Source organism: Salmo trutta, chromosome 1, assembly GCF_901001165.1.
Source record: "Salmo trutta chromosome 1, fSalTru1.1, whole genome shotgun sequence".
In the NCBI taxonomy this organism is placed as follows: Eukaryota; Metazoa; Chordata; class Actinopteri; order Salmoniformes; family Salmonidae; genus Salmo; species Salmo trutta.
Genome location: NC_042957.1, coordinates 43,634,897 through 43,653,623, shown reverse-complemented (window position 1 = coordinate 43,653,623; position 18,727 = coordinate 43,634,897). Strand labels below are relative to the sequence as shown.

At 42.5% G+C, this 18,727-nt stretch overlaps 1 long non-coding RNA gene across 1 annotated transcript; it reads right to left on the bottom strand.

Moving 5' to 3' along the window:
• Positions 1 to 3,196: 3,196 nt before the first annotated feature.
• LOC115202849 (uncharacterized) lies at positions 3,197 to 3,708 on the bottom strand. Its single transcript, XR_003880076.1, has 2 exons — positions 3,588 to 3,708; positions 3,197 to 3,440 (listed from the first exon to the last, which is right to left on the bottom strand). It is a non-coding gene; the product is annotated as an uncharacterized LOC115202849 (long non-coding RNA).
• Positions 3,709 to 18,727: the final 15,019 nt, after the last annotated feature.

The window sequence follows — 18,727 nt, the reverse complement described above, 5'->3', positions numbered from 1 at the left end:
CAGTACTGTTTACTCTTGGGATTTTACAAGACATAACACTTGCTCTGGTATTGTGACTGCGTTGGTTATAGGCCATATCAACATGGTTTTTCATGTAACCTGGGGCACAATCATTTAAGATGTCAAACATATGATTAAGTTTAAGTTGGTTCACTCTGGACTCCAAAGGCAACAAGCCCACCTCCCGGAATTCCTGTACCCCTATGTGGGTCCTAGGGTGAAATCTTGCATATAACTGATAACATTATTTTGAATGACCTTCATTATCTTTTTCATATTTTTTGATAGCCCACTATACCAAGCAGAACAGGCATAATCAAAATGACACTGGATCAAGGTTGAGACAAGCACTTTCTTAACTTTAATGTTAAAATATCTAGTGTTACAATGTAAAAATGTCAATTTGTTCACCATTTTAGAAATAATTTTAGCAGCAATCAGGTTTCCAGAAAGGGAAAAGGATCTAGGAACACATCAAGATAAGATACAACTGTTTTAGATTCAATCTCCTGGCCTGCACAGTTTTCCATTATCTCGTCAGGCCTAAACAATCTACGTTTTGTTCCAAACAAAATCGGTTCAGTTTTTCCCAAATGTAGACATTTTGTTGTCAGTCAACTAATCTCTAACAAAATACAATTCCTTACTCAGGGTCTCCTCTATGCAAACTCTATCCTTCCCTGATACCAGTATGGCTGAATCATCAGCATAAAGCAAGAGTTTGCACTTTACTTTATCTGGCATATCATTAATGTATATAGGAAATGAGAGAGGCCCTAAAATTGCCCCCTGTGGTACTTCACAGGATATTTCTTTGACCTCTGACAAAACATCACCAACATTGCATACTTGTGTTCTGTTGGTCAGATAATACCTAAACCAATTCACTGCTACATAATTTAGACCCATGCATTTCAATTTCATAAGGAGAATATCATGGTCCACAGTGTCAAAAGCTTTCTGTTAGTCTAACATGACCAGACCTGTATAGTTCCCCTTCTCACTTTCCTGCTTAATGTGGTCAAAAAGGTGGATAACGCAAGTATCAGTGGAATGAGCTGTTCTAAAGCCAGATTGTAGTTCATAAAGAAGTTTGTGCTCGAGAAGGTATCCCTCAAGTTGATTAAACTAATCTCTCAACAACTTTGGGTAAGGTGCTGAGGATTGACACAGGCCTGTAGTTTCCTACATTTGTTTTACTGCTCTTCTTGTGGGGGGGAATCACCCGGGCTGTTTTGAGATCGTTGGGAAATGTACCACTACTAATAGAAAGGTTTACAATATGCGTTATCATTTTAGCAGTGACACAAGCACAACCTTTATGAATCTTGCAGGAAGGTTATCCAGCCCAGTTGCTTTGTTTGTGCTCATTAAGCATAGTAGATTGGAAACTTTGTCCTCTGGTACCATGCACAGCTCAAACAAATAATTTGTGAGACCTTTGCTATGGTAAAAGTTGTTAATGAAAGACTGGCCAGAGCATGATATCCAATATATGTGTGCTTGATATGAATAACTATAAGAATCAACAATGGGTTACAGTGATATGTCTTAACCTGTTAGGGTATAAGGGGCAGTATTTTCACGGCTGGATAAAAAAATGTACCCGATTTAATCTGGTTACTAATCCTACCCAGTAACTAGAATATGCATATACTTATTATATATGGATAGAAAACACCCTAAAGTTTCTAAAACTGTTTGAATGGTGTCTGTGAGTATAACAGAACTCATTTGGCAGGCAAAACCCTGAGACAGATTCTGACAGGAAGTGGATACCTGATGTGTTGAATTGACTTTAAGCCTATGCCATTGAAAAACAAAGGGGCTGAGGAATGTTTTGGCACTTTCTATGGCTTCCACTAGATGTCACCAGCCTTTACAAAGTGTTTTGAGTCTTATACTGTGAGATCTGACCGAATAAGAGACTTGGAACGGTGATGGCCGATTAGACCCCTGGCGCGCGAGTTGATGGTGGGTACTCTAGTTCCGAAACGTTTTAAAAGAGATCCCAATCGTCCGCCTTGAATTTTATTAATGTTCTGGTTAAAAAAGGCACTAATGATTTAAGATATACAACGTTTGACATGTTTGAACGAACATAAATATATTTTTTCCGTTCGTGAAGTGAAGTGAAGTCCGGTTGGCTTAGATCATGTGCTAACAACACGGAGGTTTTTGGACATAATGATGAGCTTTTTTGAACAAAACTACATTCGTTATGGACCTGGGATTCTTTGGAAGTGACATCTGATGAAGAGAATCAAAGGTAATGGATTATTTACATAGTATTTTCGATTTTAGATCTCTCCAACATGGCGGTTAGTCTGTATCGCAATGCGTATTTTTCTGGGCGCAGTGCTCAGATTATTGCAAAGTGTGATTTCCCAGTAAGGTTAATTTTAAATCTGGCAAGTCCATTGCGTTCAAGAGATGTAAATCTATAATTCTTTGAATGACAATATAATATTTTACCAATGTTTTCTAATATTAATTAATTATTTTGTTGTCATGACTTGACTGCCGGTATTGGAGGGAAACGATTTCCTGAACATCAACGCCATAGTAAAACACTGTTTTTAGATATAAATATGAACTTGATAGAACTAAAAATGCATGCATTGTCTAACATAATGTCCTAGGAGTGTCATCTGATGGAGATTGTAAAAGGTTAGTGCATAATTTTAGCTGATTTTAGGGTTTTGGTGATGCCTGTCTTTGAATCGACAATACATTACACACAGCTATTGTCAATGTACTCTCCTAACATAACCTAACTTTATGCTTTCCCCGGAAAACCTTTTTGAAATCGGACAACGTGGTTAGATTAAGGAGATGTTTATCTTTCAAAGGGTGTAAGTTAGTTGTATGTTTGAGAAATTTGAATTTTGACATTTATTTGGTTTCAAATTTGCCGCTCTTGAAATGCACCTGCTGTTGATAGGGTGCGCCACGGGTGGCACGCTAACGTCCCACATAGCCCCAAGAAGTTAAAGTGCAGGAAGGTATGGTTGGAATTCAGGAATTCAGAGTATTGTAAAGGAATTTGTTATTTTTCATTGAAGATGTTGATATGCAATTGTCAGGAGGAATAACATCACATTTAGTATGACATTTCAAGGAAAACATTGTTTCATTTCAAGGTTGCATCACACCACAGAATTTTACAAAATTGCTAGCACAATTTAAACCAATATAAGGTTTGATTGTCTTTATTTAAATATTATAGCCTACATGGCAATTATTTGCAACACGGATAAATAACATAAACATATAAAGCTCACAGTAGCAAATTTCATTTATTCATTTTTTGCAGAAATTAACTAAAAGTAATACTACTCTCACGCGTGTTTTCTTGGCATTTTTGATTTCTTGTAAAAATCCTTCAGGATGCTCCCGATTTCAGCTCTCACGACCTCCCATGAGCAGGAGCTGAAATGCTGAAAGAAACAACGTGAAACAAATGTTTTTTAGGTGGAAAGAAGACATTATACACAATAGGTATAGGCTAGGCCCACTCCACCCCTCTCAATATTTTAGATTTGAAACACATTTGACAAAAAAATGCAACCTATGAGATGTTTTACCTCACGTGAAAGAAAGTTGCCCAGCTGTTTGAAGTAGTTCTTAACCAGATCTCCAATTGGAAGGTTTTGAACCAGACGCATGTCTCTGACCTGAAATACGAAACAACAAACAACATGTGATTACATGAAAAATAATAATAATAATAGTAATAACAATAATAATAAATGTGTAACAAGCTACAGTTAAGAAATGAAACATAACCAAAACGTACTTATTCCAAATAGTACATATTTTGTCGAGCAAGAAAGTCTTGGAGCTCCCTGAGTTTGATTGTATCCCATTTCACAGGTGTTAGGTTTTGTTTGAAGAGCTCGCTGGCTAGTTGAAATGCAAGTCTCAGTGTCCAAAGCTTTTCCCCCTCCTGTAATCAGAAAAACACCCCTTGTAACCATGCAATTGAACTAGACAAACACTAAAACTGTAGACACTCACGATCTCCTGAGCATCACCTCTATTGAAAGCATTGGACGTTGGACCATTATTTTTTCTGCCTCTTGGATACAGCCACTTGGCATCCTCTCCTACACTGCACACAAAAGACACCATATCTCAATAAAACAACTGAATATATGAGTGAAGCTCCAATAATTTACTTTGCAACTAGAATAAATAACTTGTGATATCACAGTATATATGCTACAGCCTATATTCAGAACCATATTTCTAAATATTTTATTTCTTTATTTATTTCACCTTTATTTAACCAGGTAGGCAAGTTGAGAACAAGTTCTCATTTACAATTGCGACCTGGCCAAGATAAAGCAAGCAGTTTGACACATACAACAACACAGAGTTACACATGGAGTAAAACAAACATACAGTCAATAATATAGTAGAAAAATAAGTCTATATACAAAGTGAGCAAATGAGGTGAGATAAGGGAGGTAAAGGCAAAAAAGGCCATGGTGGCGAAGTAAATACAATATAACAAGTAAAACACTGGAATGGTAGATTTGCAGTGGAAGAAAGTGCAAAGTAGAAATAGAAATAATGGGGTGCAAAGGAGCAAAATAAAAAAATAAATAACTAAATACAGTAGGGGACGAGGTAGTTGTTTGTGCTAAATTATAGATGGGCTATGTACAAGTGCAGTAATCTGTGAGCTGCTCTGACAGCTGATGCTTAAAGCTAGTGAGGGTGATAAGTGTTTCCAGTTTTAGAGATTTTTGTAGTTCGTTCCAGTCATTGGCAGCAGAGAACTGAAAGGAAAGGTGGCCAAAGGAGGTGTTGGCTTTGGGGATGACCAGTGAGATATACCTGCTGGAGCACGTGCTACACGTGGGTGTTGTTATCGTGACCAGTGAGCTTAGATAAGGCGGAGCTTTACCTAGTAAAGACTTATAGATGACCTAGAGCCAGTGGGTCTGGCGATGAATATGTAGCGAGGGCCAGCCGACAAGAGCATACAGGTCGCAGTGGTGGGTGGTGTATGGGGCTTTGGTGACAAAACGGATGGCACTGTGATAGACTGCATCCAGTTTGCAGAGTAGAGTGTTGGAGGCTATTTTGTAGATGGCATAGCCAAGTCGAGGATCGGTAGGATAGTCAGTTTCACGAGGGTATGTTTGGCGGCGTGAGTGATGGAGGATTTGTTGTGAAATAGGAAGCCGATTCTAGATTTAATTTTGGATTGGAGATGTTTAATATGAGTCTGGAAGGAGAGTTTACAGTCTAGCCAGACACCTAGGTATTTGTAGTTGTCCACATATTCTAAGTTAGAACTGTCCAGAGTAGTGATGCTAGTTGGGCGTTCAGGTGCGGGCAGCGAACGGTTGAAAAGCATGCATTTAGTTTTACTTGCATTTAAGAGCAGTTGGAGGCCACGGAAGGAGTGTTGTATGGCATTGAAGCTCGTTTGGAGGTTTGTTTACACAGTGTCCAAAGAAGGGCCTGATGTATACAGAATGGTATCGTCTGCGTAGAGGTGGATCAGGGAATCGCCAGCAGCAAGAGCGATATTGTTGATATATACAGAGAAAAGAGTCGGCCCGAGAATTGAGCCCTGTGGTACCCCCATAGAGACCGCCAAAGGTCCGGACAACAGGCCCTCCGATTTGACACACTGAACTCTTCCTGAGAAGTAGTTGGTGAACCAGACGAGGCAGTCATTTGAGAAACCAAGGCTGTTGAGTCTGCCGATAAAAATACGGTGATTGACAGAGTCGAAAGCCTAAGCCAGGTCAATGAAGACGGCTGCACAGTACTGTCTTTTATCGATGGCGGTTATGATATCGTTTAGTACCTTGAGCGTGGCTGAGGTGCACCCGTGACCAGCTCGGAAACGGGATTGCACAGTGGAGAAGGTACGGTGGGATTCGAAATGGTCAGTGATCTGTTTATTGACTTGGCTTTCGAAGACTTTAGAAAGGCAGGGAAGGATGGATATAGGTCTGTAACAGTTTGGGTCTAGAGTGTCACCCCGTTTGAAGAGGGGGATGACCGCGGCAGCTTTCCAATCATTAGGGATCTCGGACAATACGAAAGAGAGGCTGAACAGACTGGTAATAGGGGTTGCAACAATGGCAGCGGATAATTTTAGAAAGAGAGGGTCCAGATTGTCTTGCCCAGCTGATTTGTACGGGTCCAGGTTTTGCAGCTCTTTCAGAACATCTGCTATCTGGATTTGGGTGAAGGAGAAGCTGGGGAGGCTTGGGCAAGTAGCTGCTGGGAGTGCGGAGCTGTTGGCCGGGGTAGGGGTAGCCAGGAGGAAATCATGGCCAGCGTAGAGAAAAGCTTATTGAAATTCTCGATTATCGTGAATTTATTGGTGGTGACAGTGTTACCTAGCCTCAGTGCAGTTGGCAGCTGGGAGGAGGTGCTCTTATTCTCCATGGACTTTACAGTGTCCCAAAACTTTTTGGAGTTAGAGCTACAGGATGCAAATTTCTGTTTGAATAAGCTAGCCTTTGCTTTTCTGACTGACTGTGTGTATTGGTTCCTGACTTCCCTGAAAGTTGCATATCAATTCATGGCAGTCCGCCACAGGATGTTTTTGTGCTGGTCTAGGGCAGTCAGGTCTGGAGTGAACCAAGGCCTATATCTGTTCTAAGTTCTACATTTTTTGAAAGGGGCATGCTTATTTAAGATTGTGAGGAAATTACTTTTAAAAACAACCAGGCATTCTCTACTGACGGGATGAGGTCAATATCCTTTCAGGATACTCAGGCCATGTCTATTAGAAAGGCCTGCCCGCAGAAGTGTTTTAGGGAGCGTTTGACAGTGATGAGGGGTGGTCGTTTGACCGTGGACCCTTAGCGGATGCAGACAATGAGGCAGTGATCTCTGAGATCCTGATTGAAAACAGCAGAGGTGTATTTGGAAGGCAAGTTGGTCAGGATAATATCTATGAGGGTGCCCATGTTTACAGATTTAGGGTTGTACCTGGTGGGTTCCTTGATAATTTGTGTGAGATTGAGGGCATCTAGCTTAGATTGTAGGACTGCCGGGGTGTTAAGCATATCTCAGTTTAGGTCACCTAACAGAACGAACTCTGAAGATAGATGGGGGGAAATCAATTCACATATGGTGTCCAGGGCACAGCTGGGAGCTGATAGGGTGGTCTATAACAGGCGGAAACAGTGAGAGACTTATTTCTGGAGAAATACATTTTTTAATTTAGAAGCTTGAACTGTTTGGGCATAGACCTGGAAAGTATGACAGAACTTTGCAGGCTATCTCTGCAGTAGATTGCAATTCCTCCCCCTTTGGCAGTTCTATTTTGACAGAAAATGTTGTAGTTGGGGATGGAAATCTTAGAATTTTTGGTGGCCTTCCTAAGCCAGGATTCAGACACGGCAAGGACAGGAGTGTGCTAAAGCAGTGAGTAAAGCAAACTTAAGGAGGATCTTCTGATGTTAACAGAATGTTAATGCATGAAACCAAGGCTTTTTCGGTTACAGAAGTCAACAAATGAGAGTACCTGGGGACACGCAGGGCCTGGGTTAACCTCCACATCACCCGAGGAACAGAGGAGGAGTAGGATGAGGGTACGGCTAAAGGCTATCAAAACTGGTGTGCGTTGGGGACAGAGAATAAAAGGAGCAGATTTCTGGGAGTGGTAGGATAGGTTCAGGGCATAATGTACCGACAGGGGTATGGTAGGGTGCGGGTACAGTGGAGGTAAACCCAGGCAGTGAGTGTCGATAAGAGAGGTTGCATCTCTGGACGCAGTTATGCTGGGTGAGGTCACCGCATGTGTGGGCGGGGGGACAAAGGAGTATTCTGAGGAATGTTGAGTGGGACTAGGGGCTCCACTGTAAACTAAAACAATGATAACTATCCTAAACAACAGTATACAAGGCATATTGACATTTGAGAGAGACACAAAGCGAGGCATAAAGCAATCACAGGTGTTGATTGGGAGAGCTAGCTAAGACAACAACAGGTAAGACAACAGCTAATCCACTAAGACAACAACAACAGGTATAATGGCGATAAATGGACAGACAGGGTCAGTTAACTACACACAGGGCCTGAGTTCGAGGCTGGGGCCGACAGATAAACAAAAAATAAACAAAATGGAGTACTGTAATTAAAGAATATTAATGCAAAAAGGCTAACATTATCTATCATTTTAGATTGTCATATCATATAATGTGATTTAAACTAATCATAATATAAATATAATGACTCCTTTTAACAGGTAAAGGCTATGAAACCTAGACTATCAAAATCTGGAGTGAACAAAAAGATGAGGCTTCACTTCAAATTCCTGAAGAATTACTTGAAACGTGAGGTAGGTTGGTCAATTTGTCTTACCAAGAGAGTACAATCACCAAATCGTGATACTTTCCTATGTGATGATACAGCATGTGTCTATTCTAAAATATTAACATGTGTGTTTCATTCATGCAGGAATACAGCGCAAGCGTCTGGGAAGACATAAGAAAAGTGGTGCTGGCACACATGCAAAGACTAGCCACAACAAGAAGAACTAACCAATGAGCCGTGTGTGTGTGTGTGTGTGTGTGTGTGTGTGTGTGTGTGTGTGTGTGTGTGTGTGTGTGTGTGTGTGTGTGTGTGTGTGTGTGTGTGTGTGTGTGTGTGCGTGGGAGAATGCGTGTGTGTGTGGAGATTATTTATTTATACATCTATTTTTTCAGCTATTTATTTACATGGTTATTTAAAAAATATATGTTTTACTTATTTATTGATTTATTTATTGTGTGTATTCACAACTCTGCGAAGTAAAACACATTTTATACTGAATATTTAATTATGAGATGGCTTTTTGTAGGCTATAGACAATGTAGCAATGTTTTCATGCATTTATTTGTGTATTTACGAAGGCCATTTCAAGATAAGAAGAACTTTCAGCACCATGGTAAACAAACTGACAGGATCTGATATGATTACGGATCATTCTGAATGAATCGTGAATAATGACTAGTGAGAAAGTTACAGACGCACAAATATCATACCCCCAAGACATGCTGACCTCTCCCCATTACAATAACTGCTGAGGTTAGCAATTTTTGGGGACAGGGGTATGATATTTGTTTGTCGGTTAGGCATATAACGCGAAACGTCTAGCAACCCGAAAGGCTGCAAGTTCAAATCTCATCACAGACAACTTTATCATTTTAGGTAGTTGTAATGGTGAGAGAATAGCATGTCTTGGGGGTATAATATTGTGCTTCTGCAACTTTCTCATGTATTATTCAAGACTCATTCAAGATTATCAGTAATGATGGTTGAATCCACATGAATGTAGAAGTGTTAAAAAAACATTTTCCATTCTTATTTACAAGAAAATGAACTCCAAAATTACACAAAACATTATCTACCATTCATTTCTATTGGGCACAAAATAATCTGAAACACAATCAGAACAAAGAGCAAATGCATTCAACAAGTCTGTAGAGTCACAAACTTGATGTAGTCACAAAATTGATGTAGTCATTTGGTGCTATCAATATGGTACCACATACTTAACTTTTTACTACTTCAATACACATATAAGTGAATTTCTCCCAATACTTTTGGTGGTCATTGTTTTTGTTAAATTGCTCAAGCTCAGTCCATTTTGTTGGGAATTATTGATAGATAGCAGTATTCATACCTTGTCTCTGATTTAAAAGCAGATTTAAACCAGGACTGAGACTTGACCACTGAGGAACACTAAACACCTATTGGAAAGCCATTCTGGTGTGTATTTTGCCTTAAAATATGTGTAATTGTCCCACTGAAAAATGTAGCGATATCCCAGTGTCAGGTCTTCAAAGGACTAAGGCATGTTTTCCAATAAGTTTTTTCCTTGGCTTTGCTCCTTTCATATTTACTTTGATCCTGACAAACTCCTCAGTCCCTGCTGGTGACATGTCTACCCATAACATGATGCTGCCACCACAAAACTTGAAAATACAGACAGTTTCACTCTGTCATGTTTTGTGTTGGATTTTCCCCAAAGTTTTTTTTATTTAGGCACAAACTTTAATTCATTAGCCATGTTGTCTTGCAATATTACTTAACTGCCTTGTTGCAAACTGAATGGATGATTTAGAATGAATAATTGCTTTTATAGGTTTACTTCTTTTCACTTTGTCATTCAGGTCTGTAATGTGGAGTGAATGTGATGTTGTTGATCCATGCACAGTTTTCTCTCAGCTCAGCCAATAAACACTGTAGCTATTTTAAAATGATCTTTAGCCTCATTGTGATGTTCCTGAGTTTCCATTCGCTCCCGCAGCTTATTTAGGAAGGATGGCGAGATATTTACAGTGTCTGGTTGCTATTATATACGATCTAGAGATAAATTACCATACTTGACCATACTCATAATATTCAGGGATTTGAGATTATTTATTAACCTCACCTGACCTATGCAGGTCTAAAAACATTCTCGCAGACATGCTTTTAAAGCTCATTGGTGGCTCTGAGGTTTAATCATCGTTTGAAATGCACTCTCCACTATCCTCTGACAATCATGAAAACCACTACTTTTGCGTGCAGATGGACCGCACTCAAGAAATTGTGTGATTTATTGTGAAAATATTGGCTCCTGGAAGTATTTAGATGTACCACAGCTAGGGCTGTGAAGACCTACGCAATCGAGAAGTCTTTGTTCCAAAAATTGTATTAATTTCAGAAAATTTCTACCATTTTTATTTCACTTCGAAAATGTGGAGTAGCTTGTGTAGATCAGTGGGTAAAAATCCCAATATTATGTCCTTTTTAGATTGACATTTAAGGCAGCAAAATGTGAAAAGTATGCATAGGTGTGTAGACTTTTACTAGGCACTGAAAGAGCCCCAGTGGCTCGCACCATCCTTTACGCGTTTCCACCTGTGGAGGTGATTCAGCACACACTGGAGAGGTTGCATCCAGAGGACTGATCGTTGATTATTGTGGTTCCCCATTGGCCCCAAATTACCTTGGTTCGTGGAGATCCTTTTACTGAATTATAGCACACAGACAACCAATTTAAACTTTTCCTCTTGTACTTGATTCTTGCACTCATATATACATGTTTTTAGTTTAATCAGGTATTTTATTTAATTGCTTTGTGATAAAATTATGAAAATTGTAGGTGGTTAATTTGCAGATATACACTAGTTGTATGTGCATGCATGAATAAATGAATATGAAGATGTGGAACAGGACCACAACCACCAAAACCTTACTCTATCTAGGCCCAACCGACCATCACAGCTTATTGTGAAATAGACACAAATTATTTATTCGAAATTCAAAATTGCACGATTTTCATCACAAGGCATGTCGTGTGTATTACACGATTTGCTTTCTTCATAATGCATTTCTGTACATTGCACAGTCATAATACCCATAAAACCTATCGGTCAAACAGGGAAATTGTTAGAATCGTTTTTCCACCATTCATTTTTCTCATAGGGGATTTTAGAAACACTTAAAATAAGGTGTGTGTTTAGTCAAGGCATACCTTGGTGTGACATTTTGATAACCATATAAATCTCTTTCGGACAAGGTGACTTATCAATATATACACCTTTTTTTAAGCCCCTCAAAATTCCATGCTAATTAGCTGCTAATGTGATTATCATGAAGAACTACAAATTCCATGATGATCTGGACGAGACTGACGAATCAAGGCAAAGGTAAGAATCTCTGGATTAACTATCTAATGTTAGCTAAATATAGTAATGAATTAATTGGCTAAATTTCTTTCAATTGACAATTCTGTGAACTGTCTTGTGCAAGTTTTACATTGGCACAGTACCTGGGGTCAGCTCGTGCAAGCACTTGCAGGGATTTGTAGTTTTGCATCATGTACTTTGATGTAATTAGCCATTTCAAATCTGAGAGTAAATTGAGCTGAATATATTGATAAAAGTCACCTTGTCCAAGGAAACGTCACGCCAGGGTAAGCATACACAAGAAACAACCCTTATTTTAAGTGTTTGTAAAATCCCCTATGGGAAAAATGAATGGTGGAAAAACGATTGGAACCAATTCCCTTTTTGACCGCTAGGATTTATGGGTATTGTTACATCTCCACTGTGAGGTTCTACTGTATCTCCCAGGACTAATTAGCTAACAACAGCAAGCTAGCTAAATGTCTATGAATGTTTTGTGTGTCACACCCTGATCTGTTTCACCTGTCTTTGTGCTTGTCTATACCCCCCACCAGGTGTCTCCTATCTTCCCCCATTATCCCCTGTGTATATACCTGCGTTTTCTGCTTGTCTGTTGCCAGTTGGTCTTGTCCGTCAAGTCCTTCCAGCGTGTTCCTGTGCTCTAGTTTTTTTTGTCTTTATATTGTTTTATTAATATTTTTAAAAGACTCAGGGGATGGATCAGCTTTAATTTTGCAGATAGAGTATCAATGTAATTGTCTGCATCATTTCCAATCCCCCATATAATGTTTTGGTAAATATATACACTACCGTTCAAAAGTTTGGGGTCACTTAGAAATGTTCTTGTTTTTGAAAGAAAAACACATTTTTTGTCCATTAAAATAACATCAAATTGATCAGAAATACAGGGTAGACATTGTTAATGTTGTAAATGACTATTGTAGCTGGTAACGGCACATTTTTTATGGAATATCTACATAGGCCCATTATCAGCAACCATCACGCCTGTGTTCCAATGGCACGTTGTGTTAGCTAATCCAAGTTTATCATTTTAAAAGGCGAATTGATCATTAGAAAACCCTTTTGCAATTATGTTAGCATAGCTGAAAACTGTTGTCCTGATTAAAGAAGCAATAAAACTGGCCTTCTTTAGACTAGTTGAGTATCTGGAGCATCATCTGTCACGTCCTGACCAGTATAGAGTATATTTGGTTATTGTAGTTTGGTCAGGACGTGGCAGAGGGGAGTTGATGTATGTTTATGGGGTTTGTCACTGGTCTATGTCTGTGTTTCTGTCACGACAGTGACGGATGGTGGCGCCCCTCCTCGGCCGGGCGGAGCTCGGCGGTCGTCGTCGCCGACCTACTAGCTGCCATCGATCCCTTTTTGTTTCACTTTCGTTTGGTTAGGTCTAGGTAGGCACGCACCTGTTTTGGGTTAGTCATTAGTAAGGGGGGGTTATTTAGGTTAGCGTAGGATGTATGTGGTTGTACGTGATTGTGTTGCTTGTCCGGGTTTTTTGTGTGCGAAAAGAACGTGTACTAAGTGTTCCTTCTGCCAGTGGTTTATTTTATTTGTGTACACCATCGCAGAATATTTAAGGGCTGCGCCCCTATACTTTGACGACCACATCCAGTTACTTCAAATAAAGAAGTGTGGTCACGAACTCTCTGTCTCCTGCGCCTGACTCTACCTCTCCTGTTGTTCTTCGAGCCAGCCCGTGACAATTTCTATGTCTAGTTAATTGGGGTTGGACTCTCAATTGAAGGCAGGTGTGTTGAGTTGCCTTTGATTGGGAGTCCTATATAGTAGGGTGTGTTTGTCTTTGTGTTTGGTGGGTAGTTGTTTTTTGCACTGCTAGGTATAGCCTGCGAAACTGTCTCCTGTCGTGTTGTCTGCATTTGTTGTTTTTTCGTGATCAACGTGTTTAATAAACATGATGTTGAGCACACAACCTGCTGCGTATTGGTCCACGTTCTCCGACAGTGATTTCGCGATATCGTCAGAAGACGAGGAACGTGACATCAGCATTTGTGGGTTCAATTACAGGCTCAAATTGGCCAGAAACAAAGGACCTTCTTCTGAAACTCATCAGTCTATTCTTGTTCTGAGAAATGAAGGCTATTCCATGCGATAAATTGCCAAGAAACTGAAGATCTCATACAACTCTGTGTACTACTCCCTTCACAGAACAGCAACTGTCTCTAACCAGAATAGAAAGAGTGGGAGGCCCCAGTGCACAACTGAGCAAGAGGACAAGTACATTAGAGTGTCTAGTTTGAGAAACAGACACCTAACAAGTCCTCAAATGGCAGCTTCATTAAATAGTACCCGCAAAACACCAGTCTCAACATCAACAGTGAAGAGGCGATGCCGGGATGCTGGCCTTCTAGGCAGCGTTCCTCTGTCCAGTGTCTATGTTCCTTTGCCCGTCTTAATCTTTTATTGTTATTGGCCAGTCTGAGATATGGCTTTTTCTTTGCAACTCTACCTAGAAGGCCAGCATCCCGGATGAAGCGTGGAATCTGACCAATTCCTCCTGGTCAGATTTGCCGAAAGGAGGGCGAGGGAGGGCTTTGAGTAGCAATGATCCAGAATTTTTCCAGCCCGGGTTGCGCATTCGATATGCTGATAAAATTTAGGGAGCCTAGTTTTCAGATTAGCCAAGTTAAAATCCCCAGTTACAATAAATGCAGCCTCAGGATATGTGGTTCCCAGTTTACAGAGAGTCCAATGAAGTTCTTTCAGGGCCGTCGAGGTGTCTGCTTGGGGGGGGAAATATACACGGCTGTAATTATAATCAAAGAGAATTCTCTTGGTAGATAATGCGGTCGACAGTTCGTGCATGTTGTTATGATTACACAACGACTCATTAATCATAAGGCATACACCCCCGCCCTTCTTCTTACCAGAGAGATGTTTGTTTCTGTCAGCGCGATGCGTGAAGAAACCGAGTTGCTGTACCGACTCTGATAAGGTATCCCGAGTGAGCCATGTTTCCGTTAAACAGAGAATGTTACAATCTCTGATGTCTCTCTGGAAGGCAACCTCTTGCTCGAATTTCGTCTACCTTGTTGTCAAGAGAATGGACATTGGCGAGTAGTATACTCGGGAGCGGTGAGCAATGTGGCCGTCAACGAAGCCTGACCAGAAGACCGCTCCGTGTGTCTTGCCCCTTCTGCGGCGCCGTTGTTTTGGGTCACCTACTGGGATCCGTTTCATTGTCCTGGGTGGTGGTCTGAACAGAGGATCCACTTCGGGAAAGTCGTATTCCTGGTCGTAATGTTTGTAAGTTGACGTTGCTCTTATATCCAATAGTTCTTCCCAGCTGTATGTAATAAGACTTAAGATTTCCTGGGGTAACAGTCTAAGAAATAATACATAAAAAAGCAAAATACTGCATAGTTTGGTCAGACCTCCACCTCTCCACCCTGTATGCAAACTCAGCCATTAAACAGTTAATCTCTTTAAGTTCTGAATTTTCAGGCTTACTTAGTTCAAGGTTACTGCTAGACTCCCTTGGGTTTTGGTCATCTGCAGACTCTGGGCAGATGGGCCACTCTGGCTGATCCTGGCCGCTGGGGTAGTCTGGCAGCTCTGGGCAGTCGGGGCAGTCTGGCAGCTCTGGGCAGTCTGGCCACTCTGGCAGCTCCGGGCAGTCTGGCCACTCTGGCAGCTCCGGGCAGTCTGGCCACTCTGGCAGCTTCGGGCAGTCTGGCCACTCTGGCAGCTCCGGGCAGTCTGGCCACTCTGGCAGCTCCGGGCAGTCGGGGCAGTCTGGCAGCTCTGGGCACTCTGGCAGCTCTGGGCAGTCTGGCCACTCTGGCAGCTCCGGGCAGTCTGGCCACTCTGGCAGCTCCGGGCAGTCTGGCCACTCTGGCAGCTCCGGGCAGTCTGGCCACTCTGGCAGCTCCGGGCAGTCTGGCCACTCTGGCAGCTCCGGGCAGTCTGGCCACTCTGGCAGCTCCGGGCAGTCTGGCCACTCTGGCAGCTCCTGACTAGTGGGTGGCTCTGGCGACTCTTCACTGACGGGCGGCTCTGGCGACTCTTCACTGATGGGCGGCTCTGGCGACTCTTCACTGACGGGCGGCTCTGGCGACACCAGACTGGGAACACGCACCTCCAGGCTAGTGCGGGGAGCGGGAACAGGACGAATCGGACTGGGCTGACGCACTTCCGGGTCCTCACGAGAGACAGGAACTGGAAACCCAGGGCTATGGAGGCGCACAGGCGGTCTTGATCTTACCTCCTGCACAACCCGTTCTGACTGGATGGAACTAGTAGCCCTGTACGAGCGGGGTGCTTGTACAGGGCGGACTGGGCTGTGCAGGGGCCTGATGGTAGCCGTGCGTAGAGCGGGAGTTGGGTAGCCTGGTCCTAGGAGGCGTACCGGCGACCAGATGCACTGCGCAGGCATCCTCCTACCAGGCTAGATGCCCACTCTAGCACGGCACCTGCGAGGGGCTGGAATAACGCGCACCGGACTGTGCGTGCGTATGGGTGAGAGTGCGCTCTTCAGCGAAATATGGCGCCCTCCACCTCATACGCTCCTCCATATAACCACGGGTAGCTGGCTTCTGGCTCTTCCTTGGCCTAGCCAAACTACCCGTGTGCCCCCCCAAAAAAAAATCTTGGGGGTGCCTCTCGTGCTTCAACGCCAGTCGTGTTCCTCGGAAACGTTCCCGGTCCATACCAGCCTTTCGCCTTTCCTTCCTCTCTCTTACCACCTGTTCTCATGGAAGGCGATCCTTTCCTGCTTGGATCTCCTCCCAAGTGTAGGAGCCTTCTCCCCCCAAGATCTCCTCCCAAGTCCATCTCTCACCATAGTCCAACTCAAAATCCCTTTGCTCCTTCCTCTGCTGCTTGGTCCTTTGGGGGTGGGAGATTCTGTCACGATTGTCGTAGTGATGAGACCAAAATGCAGCAGGTATGTGTATACTCATCTTCTTTATTATATGGAAAGAAGGCAAACCCAAAATAAACACGTATGCAAAAAGAAACACACCGACAATAAACAGTCCTGTAAGGCTTGACGCTATACACGGAACAATCTCCCACAAATCACAAACACAAACACACCCTAATATATGGGACTCTCAATCAAAGGCAAATAGACACACCTGCCTTCAATTGAGAGTCCCAACCCCAATTAGCCAAACATAGAAACAGGCACACTAGACTAAACATAGAATACATGAAAATCAAACAGTGCCCAAACACCCCGGAATACTTAAATCAAATGCCCCTTCAACAAACACACCACCCCGAACCACATAAAACGAATACCCTCTGCCACGTCCTGACCAAACTACAATAACAATTAACCCTTATACTGGCCAGGACGTGACAATTTAGCTAGAATTTTTGCATCACAACACTGAAGTGTAAGAGGCCTCCAATTTTTTAAATGGACTGGATCTTTATACATACCACTTGGATCCTGTTTCAGTAATAATGAAATCAGACATTCTTGTTGTGTGTCCGATAATCTACCATTTATATAGGTGTAGTAATGCTAATAATGGTCCTCTGAGTATATCAAAAAAGGGTTGGTAAACTTTCACTGGTATGCCATCCAGCCCTCGAGTTTTCCCGGACTTAAAGGCTTTATTTGCATCAAGAAGTGCCTCCTCTGTAATTTGGCCTTCACATGAGTCTTTCTGTACAGATGTTAATTTTTACATTATTAAGAGGAAAAAAATCTGTACAATTAGCTTCAGTTAGTGGAGATGTAGGAGACTGAAACGAAAACATAAACCCAGCAAAAAAAGAATGATCCTCACTGTCAACTGTGTTTATTTTCAGCAAACTTAACATGTGTAAATATTTGTATGGACATAACAAGATTCAACAACTGAGACATAAACTGAACAAGTTCCACAGACATGTGACTAACAGAAATGGAATAATGTGTCCCTGAACAAAGGGGGTGTCCAAATCAAAAGTAACAGTCAGTATCTGGTGTGGCCACCAGCTGCATTAAGTACTGCAGTGCATCTCCTCCTCATGGACTGCACCAGATTTGCCAGTTCTTGCTGTGAGATGTTACCCCACTCTTTCACCTAGGCACCTGCAAGTTCCGGGACATTTCTGGGGGGAATGGCCCTAGCCCTCACCCTCTGCTCCAACAGGTCACAGACGTGCTGAATGGGATTGAGATCCGGACTCTTCGCTGGCCATGGTAGAACACTGGCATTCATGTCTTGCAGGAAATCATGCACAGAACGAGCAGCATGGCTGGTGGCATTGTCATGCTGGAGGGTCATGTCAGGATGAGCCTGCAGGAAGGGTACCACATGAGGGAGGAGGATGTCTTCCCTGTAATGCACAGCGTTGAGATTGCCTGCATTGACAACAAGCTCAGTCCGATGATGCTGTGACACACCGCCCCTGACCATGACTGACCCTCCACCTCCAAATCGATCCCGCTCCAGAGTACAGGCCTTGGTGTAATGCTCATTCCTTCGACGATAAACGCAAATCCGACATCACCCCTGATGAGACAAAACCGCGACTTGTCAGTGAAGAGCACTTTTTGCCAGTCCTGTCTGGTCCAGCAACAGTGGGTTTGTGCCCATAGGCGACGTTGTTGCCGGTGATGTCTGGTGAGGACCTGCCTTACAACAGGTCTACAAGCCCTCAGTCCAGCCTCTCTCAGCCTATTGCGGGCAGTCTGAGCACTGATGGAAGGATTGTGCATTCCTGGTGTAACTCGGGCAGTTGCTGTTGCCATCCTGTACCTGTCCCGCAGGTGTGAGGTTCGGATGTACCGATCCTGTGCAGGTGTTGTTACACGTGGTCTGCCAATGCGAGGATGATCAGCTGTCCGTCCTGTCTCCCTGTAGCACTGTCTTAGGCATCTCACAGTCCGGACAAAGCAATTTATTGCCGTAGCCACATCTGCAGTTCTCATGCCTCCTTGCAGCATGCCTAAGGCACGTTTACGCAGATGAGCAGGGAACCTGGGCATCTTTCTTTTGGTGTTTTTCAGAGTCAGTAGAAATGCCTCTTTAGTGTCCTAAGTTTTCATAACTGTGACCTTAATTGCCTACCGTCTGTAAGCTGTTAGTGTCTTAACGACCGTT